Raw genomic sequence first — 12,326 nt, 5'->3', positions numbered from 1 at the left:
AAGGCTTTCGTAAGACGAGAGACTCACGACAAGCTCGAACCTCATAGTGAGCGATGTATTTTCAACGGCTACCCGCATAAATCCTTTGGATATCACTTCGATAGACCGAGTGACAATGTTCTCTTCATTGCGAGGAGAGGGGTTTTCTCAGAGAGAGAACTCATAAACCAAGGAGACAGTGGGAGGAAAATCGATCTTGAAGAGATTCAAGAGTCGAGCAATGAAGGAACCTCTAACGCTCGCGCTAAAACTGATTAGGAAACTCCGGTTGACCCAATTGATGAATCCTTACCTCTTAGACGTTCCGAAAGAGTTAGAGTTCAACCCCATTTGTATGGTTTTCATATTAATACCAAAGGGGACACGTATATTAGTGATAGTACACTAGTAAATCTAGATGAACCTAACAGCTATAAGGAAGCCATGGTAGGCCAAGAGTCTGCAAAATGGAAGGAGGATATGGACAGCGAGATTCAATCCATCTATGACAACCAAGTTTGGAATTTGGTTGACAATGTGCCCGGACGTAAGACGGTTGGCTGCAAGTGAATCTTCAAGAAGAGGATGAACATGGATGGGAATGTGCATATGTATAACGCACGATTGGTTGCGAAGGGATTTACTCAAACTCCTGGAGTTGACTATGATGAGACCTTCTCACCAGTTGCTAAAATTAATTCTATTAGGGTGATGCTAGCCATTTCTCAATTTCATGATTATGAAATATTGCAAATGGATGTCAAAACCGCTTTCCTAAATGGGAAGTTGGCTGAGGATGTTTACATGGCTCAGCCAGAGGTTTTTGTTGATACGAAGCATCCCAATAGAGTGTCCAAGCTTGAGAAGTCCATTTATGGACTTAAACAAGCATCTCGCAGATGGAATCTTTGCATTGATGAGAAAGTCAAAGAGTTTGGATTTGTACGAAGCGAAGATGAACTATGTGTATATGTCAAAGCTAGTGGGAGTATAGTTAGCTTTCTCGTATTGTATGTCGATGACATATTACTCATAGGAAACAACATCCCGACACTGTAGGAAGTTAAGTCCTAGTTTGGGAAGTGTTTCGCTATGAACGACCTCGGAGAGGCTTCCTGTATTTTGGGAATAAGGATAGTGAGAGACCAAAGTAAGAGACGAATAGGACTTAGTTAGAATACTTACTTAGACAAGGTACTAAAACATTTTAGTATGGAGAACTCGAAGAAGGGAGAATTATCGATCCAAAGTAATGCCAAGTTGAGTAAGACTCAAAGTTTGAGTACCGAAGCTGAGATAGCAGAGATGAGCCGAGTACCTTACGCTTCCATAGTTGGCTCAATCATGTATCCTATGACTTGTACTCGCCCTGATGTGGCCTTCGCTTTGAGCATGGTCAGTAGATATTAAGGGAACCCCGACAGAGCACATTGGACCACAGTCAAGAATATCCTTAAGTACCACAGTCAAGAATATCCTTAAGTACCTTCGGAGGGAGTGATGACTTAAAGGTGTGAGGGTACAGTAACGCCAGTTTCCAGACCAACAAGGACAAGTACTGTTCACAGTCGGGCTGGGTCTTTACCCTTAATCGAGGAGCAGTGACTTGGAAAAGTTCCAAGCAAGAAACCATAGCTGATTCAACGTGCGAATCAGAGTACATTCCAGCGAGCGAAGCGTCAAAGGAGGAAATATGGTTGAAGAACTTCATTGGAGACCTTGGATTTGTACCTGCCATAACGGAGCCTATGGAAATTTTATGTGATAATGAAGGAGCAGTTGCCTTGACCAAGGAACCAAGGGATCATGGTAGATCCTGACATATAGACATAAAATATCACTTTATTAGACATCGGGTAGAAGAAGGACTACTCATAGTTAAGAGGATATCGTTAAAATTACGAAAAGACTGAGTAGGGTTAAGCAAATGCAGCACTCTAGGAGCATTGGGCTGAAGGACAATGTTAGTTTGCATTAGATAGTTTAGATATGAGTAATAGATAATTGTAATTGACATTTGAGGATGAAATAAAGGAGTGTTATTCACTAGTACAGTTACTATCTTATGTTAATTAGTTGACTATTATTTTGCTTTGCATGTTTTGAATTCCTGAATAATTGAGTTAATTAAGAATACTCAAATTATTCAAATGGTCCACAGTTGATCATATGTTGGAAGTAGGTATGAATGAAGACTATCATGAATTGGTGTGTAGATTGTCTAAAAGGTATTAGACATAACAAAGGTTTGTTACAACGTTCATGAGTGCTTATAAATAAGTTTTGAGCATTGGAATAAACCCACGCTTGCTGGAATCACTTCATGGAATTTATCACGAATGATTGCAAGACAATAATATCATATGGTCTTAAAACCAATATATACGGTTTATTGTTTGTTGATTCATTCTACATTGATAATGCAAAACCGCATCAGTAAATTGATGTCACAAAACGCATTGTTGTGTATATTTTGATTAATAAGTAGTAAATGCATATACGTCGAAGTTTATCTATTTCTTTTATCCTAAGAGGGTAAAAGCGATATCAGGGCCCCTCGATGATTTGACTTGACTTATGTGCCAGGCCCGGTCAGAACTAAATTGATGTGTTCAATTATGTTCTATGTCAAATGAATCTGAGATCGAGAAACAAACTATTGGACAATAAGTATGACTATGTTCCATGAGATTGTCTGAACGATATCTAAAACAAAGGACTATATAATCCCTTATCTAAAGGACATGTTACTAATAAGATCAGAGTTCGACAACGTCTATGAGAGCTACGATTTCTAATCGAGCTATATTTACACTTGTGGTTACTAGACTTATCCAAGTGGGAGACTGTTGGATTAGTGTCTAAGCCCGTAACCATATTTGGTAAGTACTTGACCCGGTTGTGCATGGTCCTTTTGGGTTGCCTTCACCAAAGCAACTTGACTGGAGAAATAATAGAGAAAGAGGTTATTATGATTTATTAATATATTATAGGAATAATATATTAAAGGAGAAATCATATTTGTTTAATTAATATTGGTCAATAATTAATTAAGAATTATTTTAGTGATCAAATGTAATTAATTAAACTATAGGGGTTGAATTGTAATTATGTGATAGTTGCAAATTAGGGAAATGGATGCCCTAAGGAAGGGGTAGACGAATTCAATGGGATAAGGCCCTAGAATTCGTCCACGGATAAGGATATAGGCTTATCTTATGGATTTCTTGGTGGGTAAGCAACTAGATAAGGATAAGGACTAAAACCCTAATCTCTACCCTATATAAAGATCCCTTGGCTAAGGAAAATCGACCACTTGTTTCTAAGAAAGCCTAGAGCCGATTTCTAGCCCCTCCCCTCTCTCTCTTGACTCTCCATTTGCTTGTGGTGTTTGTGAACCATTAGAGGTAGTACAGTTGTGGTACTTGCTTTCTAAGACAAGAGATTGAAGATTTGTGTTGTTATTGCAATATAACAACAAGAGGTATGTAATCCCTTCTAGCATATAAATTTCAAAATACATAGCTACATTCTAGGGTTCTTCTTGTGTTCATAAAGTTGTGTATCTAATAGAGAGAACATAGATCCAAATCTAGGGTTGCATGCAAACATAGGATTGTTTGTACAAAACCCATCAGTTACTGCCTATGAAATGGTGGTTTAATGGGTGTCCACTCCCACCCAATGCTTCCTTGACTGGTGGAGGGTCATTAGCCGAATGGGTAGGATATGACATCAATTTTGTTAATAAGTATAATGATAATTATTAATGGACCCAAACTTTTATAAATTCTCAATCTTAGTTACTTTAGGAAAAAAATGTGAATGTGGTGCTATCCCATGGAAATTGCACTTTGCACCTTTCTAAGTCATTAGTGGAGCATGTGTGGTTAACCGTGTCACAACTGGAATTTTTCTACAACAATTCAAGTTTAAAACACCAACCATGTACCAATTGATTTACAATGTAATTGGATGCAAACGAAATATGACTTTCATGAACTATACATATTAGTTGATTTAAGTATGTGTGATGCTAACCCATATTACTTTTATAAGCTAATACAATTTATGAAGGCATTAAGGACTCGAGAAAATCAACATTTATTTAAGTAAAAATATATGTGAACATGTTATGGTGTAAGTAAATATAAAATCATAAGTATATAACATATATATATATATATATATATGTATGTATGTATTTATGTGAATGTATATATATATATATATATATATATATATATATACATATATATATATATATATATATGTATATATATATATGTGTGTGTGTGTACATATATATATATATATATATATATATATATATATATGGAATTTGGTGTGGGGAATCTTTTCCCAAACACAAAACCGAAATCCCTTGTTCTAGAAGACTAGGACTGACTTCTCTCTTCTACTTGGCCACTAGGACAAAATTCCCTTTCCTTCATGAACACTAAGACCAAATTCTCTTCTCCCTTTGACCTTAAGACCAATTTCCTTTCTTTCTTTGACTCTAGGACCGATTCTCTTCTCTCTTGGATAATAGGACTCAATTTACTTCCTTCTAGGTGAAGTTACGGCCAAACATTGTTAATATCTTCTTATCTTATCCCTAATTCACCTTCCCAATGTGAGTTGGTGCAGTTACCAATGAAAATATCACATCACCTCCTCATCTCTACCTCATATATAAGTAACACTTAATATCATTCCTCATTTTACACACCCACAAAATCATCTCATTTTTCTCTCAAATTGTCAAACACATTCCTTTCATTCTCAAGACCAAACTTCCAGTGACTTATACATCAAAGCTCCATCCTTAAGATACTATTGTAAGTCCTCTCATATTATTTAGTATTATGAAACATTTATATTATTAAGATCATTTTATTCACACATAAATATGTGTTTAAACATGAGGATACAACTATCGTTACAGAATCTAGCCTGAAGTACACTGTTTCCTTCCAGTTATCAACCCCGTTATCACACTCAAGGTGAGTTCATACCCCCACATTTTTATAGCTTTTTCTATGTTTTTTTAAGGGGGGGGGGGTGGAATACAAGTAAATCACAACAAATTTGCGTTAATATACATATTATTGTTTATATTTTATTACGTAAAAATATCTCTACGTAAAAAGATCAAACATGCGGCATAACGTTAATACAAATTTTACAAACGGTTACATGCCAAACACATTAAAACAAAACGATTACCATTTTCAACAGAACGATATCATTTAAACTACTTTATGTATAGTTTGAGAAACGTTCACTTTATTTTACCCTTCAGGGTAATGAATCGATCATATATAAAAATATGCTTAATTTTATATACATATTAAATATGATGAAATGGGTAACAATTTCATGCATGGCTATTTTAACAAAAACACATATATCGTTGGAAATTTGTTAGACATTCGTCTTCGTTGTACCTACTAAACGTATCCATGGAAGTCCTGTTTTATTACCCGAGTCTCCTCCTGGAGAGCATGATACCTGTGTATAGATCCATACGAGACTAATGATCCCGCACCCTGACTACTAGCTCCAATTGAACCGACAGGTTATGGGTAACAAATATCTTAACATTTTGATGTCTGAAGAACGTCGAGGAAAGCAATTCATTTATAGCACGGTTATGAAAGCAATACGTTATTTTTACGTGAAATTAATATTATATTTATTTTGTAAATTCCTCAGTTCGTCAAACGGTTTTATATTTGAATAAAACTACATGGTACAAAACCAAGTATGGAATTATACTTGCAGTTTTCGGTTATGGAATATATAAAAATACAGTTCAGTTTTGTGAAAAATATAGGTTTTTCATGGATAAATACGATTACTTTTCTAACAAACAGTTACGACTCATTTTATAGAAAATATCGGATTTTTGGTAAACAAATGTGATTTCAACTCATTAAATGGCATACTTGTGTATACAAATGTTTATGAACTGTAACGACGTAAATTTTAAAACCAATTTTTCATTTTTGCAAACATCAAAACATCGAGTAATATTTTAAATTCCAACGTAAACAATATTGTCACAACCGAATACATCACATAGATCACAAAAATAGTTTTCCCCGAGTATGTGTACGATCACGTCGGCGCCTTCCCACGATCCTCGCTAGTACCTGAAACACATAACACAACAACTGTAACCATAATTGCTTAGTGAGTTCCCCAAAATACAACCTACGCACATACGCCTTTCCAGGACCTGACCTTCCGGCCCATGTGTCTCAGGGGACTTCCGTCCCTAATGGGTAAACCTTCCGGTCCTACCCACGTCAACCTTACGGTCCATATTACAACGCCTTCCGGCACATAACATACTTGCCTTCCGGCCCGTAACATAATGCCTTCCGGCCCAAATTAAGCATATCATACATGGCACACATAACGATTAACTTATCACACATAATGCATATATCTCATATCATATTCGACCTTTCGGTCACACAGTCAAACCCTTCCGGGTACAGTATAATGAGAAGACTCACCTCGTATATCTCGATAACTCGCGAATCCAGGAAATCACTTGTGCTCGATCCCCCGAGCTATAATCCTCCTATAGCATCATATATCTCTAATTAATACTTTTACCACTAAGGTTGACTACCCTTATCAAGTCAACGATGGGCAACTCTGGTCAACGGTCAACTTGACCGGACTCGGTGAGTGTACTAGAGCGACTCGGCGAGTCTAAGCGTTTTCACCAACTCTCTAGGATTCTCTTTTGACACGTCGAGTACTCCCCTGACTCGACGAGTTCCACCTGGCATGAATCGCGGGGCCACCACGACTCAACTCGCCGAGTCACAAGGACAACTCGGCGAGTTCCAGCTCGACTCAGTCCACCTGTCAACCCTCTCTAACTCTCCATGACTCACTGAGTCAACCATAACTCGGCGGGACTACTCACTGAGTGGTTAAGGACAATCTTTATGCTACTCGCCGAGTCTGTTCTTCAGACTCGACGAGTCCATGCCATGCATCAACTCAATCTCGCTTCCGAGGTTAGATCCGCTCCACCCACTCATAGATCTGGCCCTCATAAGCTCATTTATCACGTAAAGTCACAATCTTGGCTACCATGCAACGCTTACAAGGCTCTTTTTGGATAATTGACCTCTAAGATGGCAACCCTAGCCTCCAACCCAAAAGAAGGGACATAAAACATAGCATTTGGGACTTTCTGGACCTTCTCAGGTCCAGATCTAGGTACCATATCCCCATGGGATCTCTCACACTTCAATTACAAAGCAAACAAGGGAAGAAGAAACCCTAGGTTTGACCATATCAACAAAAATACGGAAATAAGCTTTGAATGATACCTCAAGAAGGTTCCCCTGGCGAAATGGAAGTAGATCCAAGCTCCCCAACTCTTCTAGCTTGACTTTACCCTTCCTTTCTTCCAAATACACACAAATTTGGTGAACAATGGCCTCTTATCTCACTCATAGGAACGCGTATCTGCTTTGGTGCTCTCAAGGATCAAGGTAGCCGTAATGAAGGGCCATAAGGTCCTTTAAATAGGGCTTAGGGCCGGGCAATTAGGGTTTCATTAAATAGCGCGGACTCGCCGAGTCCATTCCTTACACTCGCCGAGTCCAGGCGTGAACCCGCGTCCATAACCGCGATCCTACTCGGCGAGTTTGAGCTCCAACTCGCCGAGTCCCCTCACAAAACACCAAATATATACGAATAAAACATACCTGGAAATCCGGGTTGTTACAATTCTCCTCCAGTAGAACTAGACTTCGCCCTCGAAGTCTCGCTCTGCAAATGGCTCCAGATGTTGCTCACGCATCTCACGCTCCGGCTCCCAGGTCATCTCTGATCCCTTCCGATGCTGCCATTGAACCAACACCAGGGGTACTTCCTTGTTCCTCAGAACCTTAACTTTGTGATCCCTGATCGCTACCGGTCTCTCCACATAGTTCAGGCCTGCATCCACCTGAATATCATCCAATGGTACCACTACCGACTCGTCGGCAATACATTTCCTCAACTGCGAGACATGAAAGGCATCATGGATCTGCCCCAACTCAGCAGGTAGATCCAATCGGTAGGCTACCCGACCTACCCTTGCAATTACTCTGAAGGGTCCAATATACCGGGGCCCCAACTTGCCCCTCTTCCAGAACCGTATCACTCCCTTCCAAGGAGAGACCTTGAGGAGCACAAGGTCACCCACTTGAAACTCGAGCTCGGACCGCCGCCTGTCCGCACAACTCTTCTGTCGACTCTACGCGGTCAATAACCTCTGCCTGACCTGCTGAATCTGCTCGGTCGTTTGGAGTACGATCTCCGTGCTACCCATCACCCGCTGCCCTACCTCTCCCCAGCAGATGGGGGTGTGACACATCCACCCATACAACAGCTCAAAGGGTGGCATACCAATGCTCGAATGATGGCTGTTGCTATACAAAAACTCTGCTAAAGCTAGATAGGTGTCCCAGCTCCCTCCGAAATCCAAAACACATGCTCGGATCATATCCTCAAGCGTCTGAATTGTTCGCTCGCTTTGTCCATCCGTCTGCGGGTGGTATGCGGTACTGAAATGCAGTCTCGTACCAAACTCCTCATGAAACTTCTTCCAAAACCTGGAAGTAAAACACACATCGCGGTGTGAAACAATCGACATCGGAATCCCATGCCGCGATACCACCTCCGTCACATATAATTCCGCCAACTTCTCCGCAGAAGAGCTCTCGCTAATGGCTAGAAAATGAGCGCTCTTTGTCAATCTATCCATGATCACCCAAATCGCATCGACTCCCCTTGCAGTCCGCGGCAATTTGGTGATAAAATCCATGGTAATCTGTTCCCACTTCCATTCGGGAATATCTAGCGGCTGCAATTTACCGTGCGGTCGCTGGTGCTCGGCCTTAACCTGCCGACAAGTCAAGCATCTGTCAACAAACCATGCAACATCCCTTTTCATACAGGGCCACCAATACTCCTTCCTTAGATCCAAATACGTTTTCGTAACCCCAGGATGAATCGAGAATTTCGATTGATGTGCTTCCTCCATCAAAATAGTACGCGCACCGCCCACAAATGGTACCCAAATCCGACCCTGAAAAGTCATAAGCCCTCGACCATCCGTGACGAATCCTGATACCTGACCTACAACCCGCTCCCTCTTCTGGTTTTCTGGTTTCGCAGCCTCAGCCTGAGCTCCTCGAATAGTATCCAAAATCGGGGTCATCATCGTCAACCTCATACAAATATCTCGGATTGGGGCGCTTTCCGCCCTACGGCTCAACGCGTCGGCTACCACATTAGCCTTGCCCGGGTGGTACAGGATCTTACAATCATAATCCTTTACCACATCCAACCACCACCTCTATCGCATATTCAGATTTGGCTGATCCATCAAGTACTTCAGGCTCTTGTGGTCCGTGTAGATGGTACACCGAACCCCATAAAGATAATGCCGCCAGATCTTGAGGGCAAACACCACAGCCCCCAATTCCAGGTTGTGGGTGGGATATCTCGACTCATGAGGCTTCAACTGCCTCGAAGCATACACTATCACATGATCCCTCTGCATAAGCACCGCCCCCAAACCCGATATAGATGCATCGCAGTACACCACAAAATCCTCCATCTCTTCCGGGAGTGCAAGCACCGGAGCCTGGCACAACTTCTGACGAAGCGTCTCGAATGATGACTGCTGCTCCGGTCCCCATGAAAACGCAACACCCTTCCGAGTCATCCTAGTAAGTGGCACGACAATCTTGGAGAAATCCTTGATAAACCTGCGATAATATCCAGCCAAACCCAGAAAACTCCTGATCTCAGTGGGCGATCTCGGCACCTCCCACCTCAACACTGCCTCAATCTTGGTCGGGTCGACCAATATCCCTTTCTGGTTAACAAGATGCCCGAGGAACTGGACCTCCCGTAACCAGAAATCACACTTGGAGAATTTGGCATATAGCCTCTCTGATCTCAATACCCCGAGAACTTCCCTCAAATGTTCCTCATGCTGCTCCCTAGACCTCGAATACACCAAAATATCATCAATAAATACAATCACCGACCGATCCAGCATCGGCCGGCACACCCGGTTCATAAGATCCATGAACGCAGCCGAGGCATTGGTGAGCCCAAAAGGCATCACCACAAACTCATAATGTCCATAACGAGTTCTGAAAGCAGTCTTCTGGATATCTTCATCCCGATCCCTCATCTGATGATAACCCGACCTCAAGTGTATCTTGGAGAACCAATATGCCCCCTGGAACTGATCGAACAGATCGTCGATCCTAGGTAATGGATATCGGTTCTTAACCGTCAACTTGTTCAACTCCCGGTAATCGATACACATCCGGTGTGAACCATCCTTTTTCTTGACGAACAAAATCGGCGCTGCCCAAGGTGAGCTACTCGGTCGAATAAACCTCTTTCCCAACAGCTCCTGAAGCTGCGAGGATAACTCCTGCATTTCCGGTGGAGCGAGACGATATGGCGCCTTGGCGATGGGCGCTGCTCCCGGAGCTAAATCGATACGGAACTCCACTTGCCTTTCCGGAGGAACACCTGGTAACTCTTCGGGGAACACATCCGAAAACTCGCTTACAACAGGAACGTCACCGACCGAATCGGGCCTCCCCACGGCCACTCGAGTATCCATCACGTAGGCTATGAATCCATTGCAGCCCTGCTGCAGACTCTGCCTTGCCCTGGCAGCCGAACAAAACGTCGACCCACATCGGGTCCCCTCACCATAAACCGTAAGCACTCCCCCACTGTGGTCTCGAATCGTCACCAGATGTCTCTCGCAGTCAATGACTGCCCCAAACTTACTCAACCAGTCCATGCCCACAATGATGCAGACATCCCCCACAGCTATAGGTACCAAGTCACTAGCGAACTCGACCCCAAAAATCTCGAGCACACATCCTCGAATCACATCAGTGGCGTATACCGCTTTCTCATCTGCTATAGAAACTCGTAGGGGTCGACTCATCACCTCCCGATCAATACCGATGTGCTGGCTAAAAGTCAGCGATACAAAAGACCGACTCGCACCTGAGTCAAATAATACCAAAGCAGGTACAGAATTCACAAGAAAAGTACCTACGCATATCATAATATAAGCACAATATCTTAGCATAAAAGTAAATACATGAAAGAATACATACCGGCTATGACATCAGGCACCGCGCGGACCTCCTCTGCAGTCAACTGGAAAGCTCTTCCACAAGCCTTCGGAGCCTCGGCCTTCACTGGCTGAGTCTCGGTAACCCTGGCAGCAGGCGTAGATCCCTGGCGAAGCTGGGGGCACTCGGCCTTCCGATGGCCGGTCTAGTTGCAATGAAAGTAAACCATGATTCCCTTGTGGCAATCCCTAGCAATGTGCCCCTCCTTGCTACACTTGTAGCAAGCACCCGATCGACATGCCCCCTCGTGACCCTTGCCGCACTTTCCGCAAGTGCGGCCCTTCTGACCTCCCGATCTCGAATCGGCAGACTTGGTCCACTTGGCTGCCAGCTGAGTCTGAGCCGGCCGCCGATCCACCCGTTGAGACTTGGCCTCCTCCCTGGCCTGGGTCTCCAACTCGATCTCACGTTTCCCAGCATTCGCCTGAAGCTCAGCAAAAGTCTGATATGACGAGCTCGATACGAACTCCCGGATATCCCTCCTCAGCACACCCAAATACCGGCTCATCCGAACCTGCTCCATGGACACCTGCTCGGGGCAGAACATCGCCCTCTCATGAAACTTTCGCGTGATCACCGTGACAGAATCATTACCCTGCTTGAGGGTCAAGAACTCCTGAACCAACCGTTCCCTCTCCACTGGGGGAACGTACTCATCTCTAAACATAGTAGTAAACCTCTCCCAAGTCACAGCTGAAACCTCTGCCAGAGTGAAGTTCACCGTCACGAACTTCCACCAATCCTTTGCTCCCAGGCGGAGCTGGTTCAAGGCGAACCGTACCCTCAGATGCTCCGGACATGAACAAGTGTAGAAGCATCCCTCGATATAAGCAATCCATCTCATCGCAGCAATCGGATCCTACATCCCGTCAAACTCAGGTGGCTTCGTGTTGCTGAACTCCCGGAACAGCAACGAGTCACCTCCCTGTGGTCTGGCAGCAGCCATAGCTGCGGTAGCTGCAGCGACTGCGGCCTCAGTCAACGCGGCGTACCGCTCATCAAATGTCTCCATCAGTGTGGTCTTAATAGAACCAAACATCTCCGGAATCTCAGCTCGGATCGCTGTAGCCACCTCTACATGAATCATCTGACGAAGCTCCTCATCACTCACACTTCTCATACCAGGTCTGTGGCGTGGTCCAACCA

This window comes from Lactuca saligna, chromosome 2 (genome assembly GCF_052625555.1).
Source record: "Lactuca saligna cultivar CGN05327 chromosome 2, ASM5262555v1, whole genome shotgun sequence".
Classification (NCBI taxonomy): Eukaryota; Viridiplantae; Streptophyta; class Magnoliopsida; order Asterales; family Asteraceae; genus Lactuca; species Lactuca saligna.
This window is presented reverse-complemented; position numbering follows the sequence as displayed.